This window comes from Mus caroli, unplaced genomic scaffold (assembly GCF_978045245.1).
Source record: "Mus caroli unplaced genomic scaffold, Mus_caroli_1 scaffold_16, whole genome shotgun sequence".
In the NCBI taxonomy this organism is placed as follows: Eukaryota; Metazoa; Chordata; class Mammalia; order Rodentia; family Muridae; genus Mus; species Mus caroli.
The window spans coordinates 37,196,840-37,209,787 of NW_028227271.1; the positions used below are offsets into that span (position 1 = coordinate 37,196,840).

Genomic DNA, 12,948 nt, shown 5'->3' on the forward strand with positions numbered 1-12,948 from the left:
CAGCGGAGAGCCTTCCTCAGTCCCCGGGGGCGTTTGTCAAAGCGACATCTGACGTCAGGCCAACAGACTAGCCCTGCATTTTCCTTTAAAAAAACTTTTTCTGCTACTCTCCCCCCCTCTCTTTTTCTTTCCTCTGTCCCCACCTCCAGCCCAGCTTGGCCAGCCTCCTCGCTCTGACAGCTCTTAAAGGGAAAGTCCCAGGACCGACTCCACAGGGAAGGTGAATGAATTCTCACCCAGCATCCTCCACGTTCTAGGAGGGCTCAGGCTCTCGGGGCAGGAGGGAGGAAACAGAAGAGTGTGGGCTGGAGGTAGGGAAGGTGGAGGCATTGTGAGGAGTTTGAGAAGGCTCTGGGGATGGGGGTGGGGTGGGAGGACTTCCATCTCACTTAGCTCTTCCCTGTGCTAGCCTTTCTTCACTGTCTCCCCACCTCTGAGTCAGAGGCAAGCAAAAAAGGTTCTTATTCCAGCCAGAAATGACAAGAATTTATCACTGACACGCCTGGAGGTGCGACCTATCAGCAGGGTCTGCCCTGCTCCTCAAGGCCCTACACACTGGTTCAGTTCCTCTCTCAGCCCGGCTGCTCTGCCAGGGATCCTCAGTCCATTAGCCTGTCTTCAGTGTCTTTGAATATTTTTTATTCTTGGAAGGACAGAGCTCCTGGCCTTGGTTCTTTCCAGACCCTAGTCAAAGAAATCTCAAGTTTGCATAACAAAGAGATGGCGGGGTGGGGGTGTGTGGGGTGTGGGGTTGGGAGTTGGGGGGGATTGGGGGGTGGGGAGGAATCTTTTGAGCAGTCAGATCTACCTCCTATAGCTTCAGCATCTCCTCAGTCTCCTGTCTCAGATTCCCCTGTTCCCTCGCTCTCCTGTTCCTGCATCTCAGAAAAACCAGTGGTTTTCAGCCTGGCATTATGGACAATGAAGGTCATCTCCTAGGTACTGCCAGCCAGTGCCTGCCCTGTGTTCTTCTCTTCCTCTTGCATACCATTCCCATGTCCAGACTCCATGGCACCTGCTCACTGCTGCCTGTCCCCTACCAAGTATGAAGTCTTCTTTCTGTGCACAAAGCACTCCCCACTCACGTTTCCTGGTAGCTCAGTGTTGCTGCTTGTTTGGGGGATGCTGTGTGTTTGGCACTGCAGTGGCTGTACCCACTGAAATCATTTTATTCCCCTCTCAGTCCACCCTCTGACTACTCCACATTCCATACCTCCTTCCTGCCCCCCCGCCCCCCCTCCCCCCCCTCTCCATGAGGATGTCTCCACCCCCTACCCCCACCCCACCAGACCTCTAAATTCCCTGGGGCCTCCAGTCTCTTGAGGGGTTAGTTGCATCTTTTCTGATTAAACCCAGACCCAGCAGTCCTCTGCTGTATATTTGTTGGGGGCCTCATATCAGCTGGTGCATGCTGCCTGGTTGGTGTTCCAGTATCTGAGAAATCTCGGGGATCCATGTTAATTGAGGCTGCTTGGGGACCTCATTTCTTGAGAGAGAGAGAGAGAGAGAGAGAGAGAGAGAGAGAGAGAGATATTCATCTCTCTGGTGTGTAATGTGATGGCTGGAACTGAAGCAGCCATTTTGGTATAAGAACAAACCCCTGAGACTGATGAAAAGATCTGGGTTCCTGGGAGTTTATCTTCTTATTGAACCAAATATGAAATGAATCAGCAACTCCGGATATTTTGTTCTTTGGAGCCAATCCATATTAACTGATGTTTGAGTACCTAAGGGAATTATATATGCAAAATGCAAAACCAGGCAGGGGTGTGGAAGCACGAGACTAACCACCTCGACAGCTTGTCGTTTTTTCTGCTCATTAACTCTTTCAATTGGTTCTGTAGCTGGAACGTGGCAAAGCCAGCGTGCTAGCAGGTAACATTAAAGGAGTTTCCCCAAATACTGGAACCATTTACGGCCATTTACGGCCACATGGCAGAAAGCAGGCATAGACACGTACCCTTCGGCTGGGGTGACTGGCAGGTGCATGTCTCTGGCAACTTCTCAACAGCTGTTCTTTAAAAACAAACCAACACTGAAATGATCTATCTTTGGGGAAATTGAGGCTCAGAGAACAGAAGTCTAACATGCATCTTAAACAGCATAAATTCTGAGTATAAATTCTCATGGTATAAGCGGGGCTTTGACCCATGCTGAGGGCAGGTGCCATAGCCTTCTTTGATCTCTACTCCAGCCACCTCTTCCTAAAATATGGCTCCTGACAGTTGCCTCATGTCTGTCATGTGTGACTTTCAAGTCTTAACTCCATCTTGCTCCTTTAGTGAGAGGCTCCGGAATACCTTCAATTCCCCAAAGCAGACCCAGATAGACTCTTAGCTTTTAGGAGTTACTCAGGATGTGGGACTCAGGACTCATTCTCTAGCTATCACGGTACCTGACATCATTCCCACGTGACTATTACCATGGACCAGGGCTTTCTGAAGAGAACTGGGTTGAATTCCTGCTTCCTGACACTTTCAGCTGGGTGGCCTTGGAGAACTCACATGAGTTCTCTGTGCTCTGGCTTCCTTCTTGTGGCTCCTGGCCCTGAGAAAGTGGAGTGTGTGTGTGTATGTATGTGTGTGTGTGTTACAGTTGTAGGCAAGAGTAACCCAGAGCACATGCTCAGTTGACCCCTTCTCTAACCCCGGCTACAGAATGTTCTCCATCTTTTTGGCCCCTGTCCTGGTAATAGTCCTATGGTGGGAAGCTGACCTAGGGCATTTCTGTGCCCCATACCTCAGCCCTCCACACATATGCAGGTCCCAGAAGGACTGTGTTTGCCTGTCCCCTTGTTTCTTTCAAAGCTCTGCTTTCTACTTTATCTCAGAAAAGGTATCCGTACTGGCTGCAACGGCAGTCAGGCAAGAGGTGTCCTGGCAGATCTCCCGGAGCAGCTGTAAATAATAAATAAATTCCAAAGAGGAGATGGGGGAAGGGCTCATAGACTAGGGTCAGAGAAGAGCATTCCTCCACCAGGCAGCAAGGCTGGGCTGACCAGGGCCAGATGCACATCAGATTCCAGACTCAGTCTCAGGACCAAGTACCCTAAGGCTCCAAGGCTGACATCTGCATCAGATCTGCTCACAGCTTGTTTGCCATTTATTCGTCCCATGAACATGTTGGGAGCCCACACTGTGTGCAGGTGTCAGAGGCCCAGATCTATGCAGGCCCTGGCTGGGCTTTTAAGCATGCACATTGGTGGCGGCACTGCTGTTCTGGGATGTTACCCTGAGTGGTAGTGGGTGGACTGAGCTATTGGGCCCAGACTACACCTCCATTCTTGGGTCCCAAGGGACAATTCACCCTGGACCATACTACTACCGTGTACTCACAGTGCCTCTGTGAATGATGCCGTCCTTTTTGGGAGGGTCTCCTAATCCCTTTAATGGCAGCAGCCAAGGGATGCTGGGCTTGGGTTTTATGGGACCTTGCCCTCTTATGTGTTTTGGGGTCCAGCAGGGTCTCTGCCCAATATTTTATTCTGTGCTTGTGCCCTTGGTTCTAGTCACAGTGGTCTGAGCTGGGCACAAGATGACTGCCATTGGCCACCAGGGATACATTCGTCCTTTTGAATCTCTATGCCTCTGTGGCCTGGCCTTGTCTTGCATGCAGTAGGCATTCAATAGATGTTTATTATAAGAAAAAAGCGGGACTAGATAGATAGCTCAGTTGGTCAAGTATTTGCTATGCAAGCCTGAGGACCTGAGTTCAATCCCCAAAACCAATGTTAAAAAGCCAGTCATGGTAGCATAAGATTTTATTCTCAACATGGGGGAGGTGGGGGAGGTAAGGACTGGTGAAACCCTGGTACTCACTGATCATCCAGTCTAGGTTAAGCTGTGAGCTCCAGGCTCAGAGACTTGTGTTAATTGCCTTTTTCCCCCCTTTCTGTGAGACGTTATTCTATCTTCGAGAAACAACTTGAGGAAGAAAGGGTTTGTTTTGGCTCACAACTAACTACAGAGTACAGCACATCACCAGGAGGAAGCCATTGGGGCCGGAGCCTTAGGGAGCTGGTCATATCAAATATACAGTCAGGAAGCACAAACAAGTGCATGCTGGTGTTCATCTTGCTTGCTCCCTTTCATTCAGTCTGAGACCCCAGCCAATGGAATGGTGCTATCCACAGATACGTGGGCCTTCACTCCTCAATTAGCCAAACCTGGATAATCCTCCCAAGACATGCCCAGAGGCCTGCTCCTCGGTGTTTCTAGATCCTATTGAACTGACAGCACTGATTATCATAGATCCTGTCCCCAAAACAACTCTTGAGGAATGACACCAGAGGTGACCTTTGGCTTCTATGTCTTAGTCAGGGTTTCTATTCCTGGACAAAACATCATGACCAAGAAGCAAGTTGGGGAGGAAAGGGTTTATTCAGCTTACACTTCCATACTGCTGTTCATCACCAAAGGATTTCAGGACTGGAACTCAAGCAGGTCAGGAAGCAGGAGCTGATGCTGAGGTCATGGAGGGATGTTCTTTACTGGCTTGCCTCCCCTGGCTTGCTCAGCCTGTTCTCTTATAGAACCCAAGACTACCAGCCCAGAGATGGCACCACCCACAAGGGGACCTCCCCCCTTGATCACTAATTGAGAAAATGCCTTACAGATGGATCTCATGGAGGCACTTCCTCAACTGAAGCTCCTTTCTCTGTGATAACTCCAGCTGTGTCAAGTTGATACACAAAGCCAGCCAGTACACTTCTACAATTGCACGTGTACAGACAGACAGACACACAAGCACATACACACATACAGGAATGTATACATGTGGTGGGCAAAGTTCTTTCACCTTTTATAGCAGGAAAAAAAAAGATGCCTGTTCTGTCTTTTTCATCTTTCAGTGACGTTAAGCTGAAGGGAGTCTGTGTCTTTCTGTGTCTCAGTTCTGTGTGATGAGAAACAACTATGCTGCTGCTGACTACTGAGGCTGGGCATGACCTCCTCACGGCAAGGCAAGCGTCAATCCCCTCTGTCTCTCACAGAGGCAAATACCAGAAAGGCACTAGGGTCTGGATCTACAAGTGTGCTGGGGCTCCTGAGCTCTGGGCTCTGAAATACTCACAGGAGGAAGCACTTGTGGCTCAGAGGTCCTGCAGACTTGCTGAAAGAGCTGGGCACATGCCGCATCTTGGCTTCTGGCTGGTTTGACTTGGCAGCAGCTAGCAAGTAGGCATTCCAGTTTGAGGAACAGTGAGCAGCTGCTTCACAGCTGCCACGATGGATGGCATGCTGCCTTCCTCCTATGTGCCAAGGGTTCCAGGGAACTCGGGAAAGATGGACAGAGAGGTAGATGAAAGCCAGTTTGTGGTAGAAATAGCTAACACCTGAGCTATGCCAATGGCTCACCATAGTTCTTTGGGGCCCCCAACTGAGACCTCTGACTGCAGGCTAAGGGCTTAGGCCCCTGAACCAACTGCCTCAGAGGTAGTGCAGTGCTAAAGGGGGCATCTCTAAGAGCCTATTCATGAGACTCACTGGAAAATCATACTGCAAACTTAGGTCTGCACGCTGAGCTTCCGTGTCAGCATGTCTCCAAGTAGCCCCTGTCCCCACTGAGTCCCTAGGACGTCCAAGTAGAAAAGCATGTGCAGGTTAGACCTTGAGTCAGTCTCAGGAGGTCAGGGCTTTGTTAAGGGCCTCAAGGGTCACCTCTGTGAGGTAGGATGATAGCTTACTTGTTTCCCTGGCTAATGTAATCCAAGAAACCTCAAAAAATGGATACACTCTGTATTCATTTAGTAGGAAGTAAGTCGTGCAGTATTGCTTATGCTAATGGGACTGAAACAGCCTGAGGAAGAGAAAAATAAAGCTTGGGTGGTGCCAGCCTGAATCCCATTAGGAACTATGAACACTGGGCAAGAGCTCTACCCAGAAAGGATGGAAGGAGGAACATTGGGGACAAGGCTCCACAACCATCACTGTGTGTGTGTGGGAGTCAGAGGCAGACATTTTACAAAGTAGGTACATGGTGTAGGACATGTATTAGAGATGCTGCCTACAGCAGTGAGAAAAGGAGATGGATACCAAGATGGACCTAGAGAGGAGCTTGGCACTGGTAGTAGTCACTGGTGGGCGATGGGAAAAATCCAGGTGACTTTAGTCCTCTGCTCTTCACAGCAATTACACTCACCTCGAAGGAATTGGAAAAGAGAGAAAGGAAGGATTGTATAGAGGAGGAAGGAGAAGAAGAATAGGGAAGTGGTGTGTGTGAGAGGAAATAGTAGGCTAGGAGAGGGTGATGGGATGGGGAGAGGAAACGGCAAGATGGGAGAAGGAAAGTCAGGTTCATGCCAAACCAAGTTGGGGCTTTCCCCAGCTACTTCAGTTCCAACCACTCAGCCAGACCATAACTGGATTGCCCTTCCACAGGCAAGTGCTCAAGCCCGCTGTGACACCCACAGCTCCTGCTCATGAGTGGACACATGATAAATCAAGGATTGGCCACTAAAAGAAGAGGGAGGAGGTTTTTTTGAGGGGAGGGGGAAATAGGTGGCATATTGTTCCAGGCACTGGATGGGAGAGGGAGACAGAGCACATTGGCTTTTCAGGGCATCTGAGGAAAACACTGGGTTTTGTTGGCCCAAACTCCTGAAGTCTATTTTCCAACAGTTGTGGTCTTTGAGTTAATGATCCAGGTGTGATAGAGCCCATCTCTCTCCTTCGTTTGCAGATAATCATCCTTTTACTGTGTCTTCTTAGATCTTCCCTCTGTGAGCGCCCTGGTCTCAAGAGGAACACAGGAGTCAGGTACAGCCTCTATGATGCCATCACTGAAACTATTTACTGATACCATTTTATTGAAACCTGTAAGTACCTGTCCCAGATCATGCTATATCCTGAACTTGTGAGGTACCAGGACTAGGGTTTTTGTTTGTTTTGTTTTTTATGTCAATTTGACAAAAGCTAGAGTCATCTGCAAACCTCAGTTGAGAAGATGCCTCTATCACATTGGCCAATTGGCAAGTTTGTGAGACTTTTTCTTTTTTGGTTAATGATAGCTATGGAAGGGCCCAGCCTATTGTAGACAGTGCCATTCCTGGACAAATAGACCTGGGTTGTATAAGAAAGCAGGCTGAGCAAGCTACGAGAAACAAGCCAGCAAACAGCACTCCTTCATGGGCTCTGCTTGAGTTCCTGCTCTCATTTTCTTTCAGGAAAGATTGTATGCTATAAGGTGAAATGTACCCTTTCCTCCCTAAGTGGCTTGTGGCTCTGATGTTTTATGACAGTGATAGAAACCTAAGTTATGTGGGTGGGACTTCTATCATCAGTGTCTGATGGGTGATACTGTTTAGCCTATATCAGATAGCTGGTTACCCAAGAGGTGGGTTTGAGGCCCATACCTTTTAGCTCCCTCATATCTTTAGTCACCCCAAACTGCCCACTGACATCACCAAGACATTTTGCTGGGTGCACTGTTGGTGCCCACAGTAAGTGGTGTTTGCTCGGGACCTACAGTTGCCTTGTCCCGTTAGAAAAGCCTCAAACCTCAGCTGCAGCATGCCCAGCTATAAATAGCTCATTCTTACCCTCATACTCTTAAAAAATCAGGGTGACTCAAGGGTGTCTGAGCAGCTGGGCTGTTTCCGTGTGTACCCCAGCCAGATTTCCTTAAATCTATCATCAGCTCACATTTCTCCAAGGACAGGAAGTAGATGTGAGGAAGGCTAGGAGGAGCCAGATATGGCTTGGCTCAGTCTGTAAGAGTGCATAGTGGGGTTGGGGGATGTCAGGCAGCTACTGGGTCTCTCACAGAGCACAGGGAGCATGCAGTGTGGACAAAGAGCAGGTCTGTGACAAGTGATACTTCTCTTTGGCATCGATGTAACCAGTTGGATGCAGATATGATTTTTTTTTTTAATTTGGCAAGAGCACTAGGTTTCACACACTCCAGAGGCTGTGAGAGCCAGACAGCCCTTCCCCCAGTACAGAGTCTTCCTGTCAAGACTGTCTGGGAATCTTGGACAGGACCAGGATGGGATTTCTTCTCGTGCCTCTGTGGAGTGTGACATTCTCTGGAGTTGAATCTGTGGGTGCTACATCATTCGAGAGTGCTACCCAGCCTCACATCCAGATTCCAGAGCTGGGGAGAGACAAGGGTGTCACCATGATGAAACCATTTCCCTTTCTCAGTGTCACCATTTCCCTTTCTCCTCTCTTTACAGAGTGACCCAGGTGCTCACCCTTACCTGCCCCTTACTGGCCCTTGGGTCAAATGAGTCCTTTTTGTTCCATAGGTGCCTGGAGGCTCAGCCAGGAACCAGGTCTGAACTGACAAAGAAGGACTCCAAAGGCAAGTGAGGGGACAAGCCACCACAGAAATCACAGTTTCTCTGTGTCAATGAGAAAAAACAACAGACAGTCAAACAAGCACTAATTAGACCATGCAGGACAAACAGGAGTTTGGTCTCTGGGTAAAAGGAGGTGACAGGATTTTACCTGTCTTAGAAGGAGGAGGAGAAATTCAATTGCCCTGTTACTGTAATAGGACCTACTATTTATTGAGCTTGCATTTCATACTATGTGCCACTTAAGGCACCTTGCATGCATTAATTTATTAATCTTCATGACAGAAAAAATGATTTCTGCACACAAACTCCATTTACATATAGCTAAGTGAGATGCAGAGAAATTAAACCATAAACCTCAGATTCTCTGGCTAGCCAATGGTAGAAAACAGTCTGGAACTTGTTCCTTATCTGTCTTGTAGCTCTGAAGTGTTGTGGAGAGAGAGTCTATCCTTGCTCATTAAGCACCTATTGTATTCCAGACACAGAAAGAAGTTTGGATCTCTGTGGTCCAATAACCATAGTCTTGCCCTTTAAGGACATTAACATATGGACAAAAAGTCAAGGTTAATGATGTCTGCAATGGTTGTGGTTGAGACAAGCCCACAGAATTATGGGCATAGAGGGAGGCCTTTCACTAAGCCTGAGTGGAGAAGGTTAGGGTCAGAGGTAGACAGGAGCTAATGGATAGGATTTACTTAGGTAGAGGGAGAGAGCATGACTTTCTATGTGGAAGGAAGATTAGTGGCTCAGGCAGATGGGGCTCTGTATATTTTTGGGATTTTAAAGACCTCAACCTGATGGGGTTACTCTGAGATGCCAGGGTCCCCTAAACACTCATTACCCTGTGAAAGCCTATACTGACCTGAGATAACACTGAAAAGAGGTTAAAGAAAAAGGCACATAGTCAGGAGTTTTAGAGTATTCCCTATAGATGCTGTGGGAGAAGAGACATGACTGAGAGAGCATTGAGAACAGGGAGTCCAGTTGGTGAAGAGGCTGGGTATGACAAGAGGCTGGGTCTCAGAAACACATGAGGGGCAGCCATGAGGAGGCCCGATGCAGAAAGAGAAGGTGTCAGGATGTGAGTGAGTCCAATCTCCAGGCGATTGGAGGGTATGGAGGAGTACTGATCGGTAACAATGAAAGATAAAGAGGCACACACAAGATAAAATGGACAGGTAGGGGAGGCTGGCAGAACTGGGGAGAATAGACAGAAATGGGGAAGAGGGATTTGCCGTATCCATGTTCCTTGGGTGATGGACTCATGACTGCCTGGGGAGGTAGGAGCACTCTGGGGTGGGGGTGGGGGTTGTTGACGAATCAGAATTCAGTATCGGTGGGGAAAGCTCCACCTCCCATCCAAGCCAAGTGGTGAGGACTGCTCTAACTGCCAAGCAGTGTATTTCTCTGGGCCGCAGCAGCAGTGCATGTCCACATGGACTGTAAGAATGGAAGAGTGATTGAGGTCACAGATTTGACATGGGCATTTAAGGCAGAGCTGTAGCCAGGGACCATGCCCCACACTACTGTCCTCTAAATGCTTGGGACTTGCCAGATCCAGGATTTTCTCACTGTAGACACCGCTTGTGTCCCCGGCCAGAGAGCTCACCTTCCCTGCTGTGGATCCTTCGGCTCTTTCCATGAGAATGTAAAAATCTGTCATACATAAAGCCCACATGTTCTTTGTGGGCTGCAACAGCTGCACACATGATCAATTCTATGCTATCTGGGGACTCTTTTCTTTATGTCTTTGAGCTAAGTGTCTGGCCCACATGCAATTATGTATTGAATACAAAGTTAGAAGGAACTGGGAAGGAGACAAGAGAAAGCAAAGAGAAAGGAAGAGTTAAATGAGATGGCTGGCTCAGTGGGTAAGGGAGCTTGCAGCCAAACCTGGGAACCAGAGTTCATTTCCCAGGACCTACGTGGTAGAAAGAGTGAGATGATTCACACATGAGTCTTCTGGTCTCCATATGAGCACAACAGTGCACACAACTCACTTCAAACACAAGAGAGTACGTGTAATAAACATTTTCAAAGGGGAAGAGGAAAAAAGGGAAAATGATTTCAAAAGATGAATTAATGGATTGGTCAAGTTAAAGCCTTGCTGGCTGTCTGGCTGGATGTGGGACAGGTGGGTGGATGTGCGTATATATGGGTTGATGTGAGGATGGTTTGGATAAATGGATAGATGGATGGGCAGATACTGATTGTGTGGGTAAGAAACCGAATAAGGAGGCAGGGACTGGGGATGGCTGAAGCACAACTTTGGAGAGCTTGTGAACCATCAGAATGGCAGAGCAAGCCTGACATTTGTGCTCCTCTGGCTTCAGAGAACTTAGAGAAAGTGGGCAGAACTGGGCCTAAAGCTCTAGAGATCAGAATCTTGGTATACCTGTAAGTGGTGCTATGTGAACAACAGTGGCCTGGTGAGCAATGGCCTGTGCTCCATGTCCACTGCAGCATCTTGTGTTCTACAGCATCCTTGACCCCTTGTCCACTCTGGCATCCCTATGCACCTTGTGCACTACAGCATCCTTGATCCCTTGTCCACTGCAGCATCCCTGACCACCTTGTGCACTACAGCATCCGTGACTCCTTGTCCACTGTGGCATCCTTGTGCTCCCATAAGGATCTGCGGTTTTTCAGTCTCACAATCCTTTCCTGTGTGTCCCTGTGTGTCCTTTCCCTCTCTAGGCCTCCCTTTCCTGTTCTGTAAAATGAAATGTTGGATTCACGCTCAGAGGGACATTCTCCTTCATAAGCTTCCTGCCACCTTGGCCTTCAGCTCCTTCCTCAGTTGAGGGCACTTGGGGACAGCTTCTGGTTTTGGCTGGCTGGCAGTCTCTAGCTGAGGAGGTATCTGATCCCCTTATTTCTGCAGACTCTCTGGCAGGTCTGGCTCTGTGTGGGCAGCCATCCCACACTGTCCTGAGCCTGTGCTAACCGTTGGTCACAATACTGCCTGTCTTTTCTCCTCCAGATCTGGGTTAGATAAGCCTGCCACTTTTCTGTTGTTCTCTCTTCCCTGGGTTTCATCAGTTCCCCATCTGTAATGAAAATTGCTAAAGTTGGACACCAGGAGCTTTTATGAAAAGCATACTAAAACATTTAAAAGTCTGGCCGCAGGCTCTCACATGGAGACAGCGGTTACTTTTAACTCCAATGTATGTGTGTTTGTGTTTACAGCCCTATGTATTTTTGTTTATCTTGTGTGTATATGAGTGTTCTGAGGGTGGTGGGCAGAAGGAAGTGTTGGATTCCATACAGCTGGGGCTATGGGTGGTTGTAAGCTGCCCAACATGGATGTTGGGAGACCAACTCTGGTTGGTCCTCTGAAAGAGTAAAAAGCCTTTACCAACTAAGCAATCTCTCAAATTCCTGTTTGTCAATTTTATTTTTGTACAGTTACGTAGATTAAAACAAGGACATTATACAAAGTCAATAAATTCTCTATACTGAGCCATAGCCCAATTCCTTACTTAAAAAAAAAGAAATCAAAACATACACACAGACATATTTCTACATATATGTATACAGTACATACATATTTAGAAGCTGAGACAATGCTTTTTTGTTGACACTCTTCCCCATAGCAGGTGTTGTCTTATTGACTAACACACCCTCATTAAATTTAATTTTGCGATTGCAGTACATTGAGCTCCATAGAGACAGTGCCGGGGCAAGTGCGAGCCGGACGGGCACTGGGCGACTCTGTGCCTCGCGGAGGAAAATCAACTAAACATGGGCAAAGGAGATCCTAAGAAGCCGAGAGGCAAAATGTCCTCATATGCATTCTTTGTGCAAACTTGCCAGGAGGAGCACAAGAAGAAGCACCCGGATGCTTCTGTCAACTTCTCAGAGTTCTCCAAGAAGTGCTCAGAGAGGTGGGAGACCATGTCTGCTAAAGAAAAGGGGAAATTTGAAGATATGGCAAAGGCTGACAAGGCTCGTTATGAAAGAGAAATGAAAACCTACATCCCCCACAAAGGGGAGACCAAAAAGAAGTTCAAGGACCCCAATGCACCCAAGAGGCCTCCTTCGGCCGCCTTCTTGTTCTGTTCTGAGTACCGCCCCAAAATCAAAGGCGAGCATCCTGGCTTATCCATTGGTGATGTTGCAAAGAAACTAGGAGAGATGTGGAACAACACTGCAGCAGATGACAAGCAGCCCTATGAGAAGAAAGCTGCCAAACTGAAGGAGAAGTACGAGAAGGATATTGCTGCCTACAGAGCTAAAGGAAAACCTGATGCAGCAAAAAAGGGGGTGGTCAAGGCTGAAAAGAGCAAGAAAAAGAAGGAAGAGGAAGATGATGAAGAGGATGAAGAAGATGAGGAAGAGGAGGAAGATGAAGACGAGGAAGATGATGATGATTAATAAGTTGGTTCTAGCGCAGTTTTTTTTCTTGTCTATAAAGCATTTAACCCCCCTGTACACAACTCACTCCTTTTAAAGAAAAAAAATTGAAATGTAAGGCTGTGTAAGATTTGTTTTTAAACTGTACAGTGTCTTTTTTTGTATAGTTAACACACTACCGAATGTGTCTTTAGATTGCCCTGTCCTGGTGGTATTTTCAATAGCTACTAACCTTGCCTGGTACAGTCTGGGGGTTGTAAATTGGCATGGAAATTTAAAGCAGGTTCTTGTTG

General features: G+C 47.8%; 1 pseudogene; it reads left to right on the forward strand.

Moving 5' to 3' along the window:
• Positions 1 to 11,981: 11,981 nt before the first annotated feature.
• LOC147000762 (high mobility group protein B1 pseudogene) lies at positions 11,982 to 12,684 on the forward strand (annotated as a pseudogene).
• Positions 12,685 to 12,948: the final 264 nt, after the last annotated feature.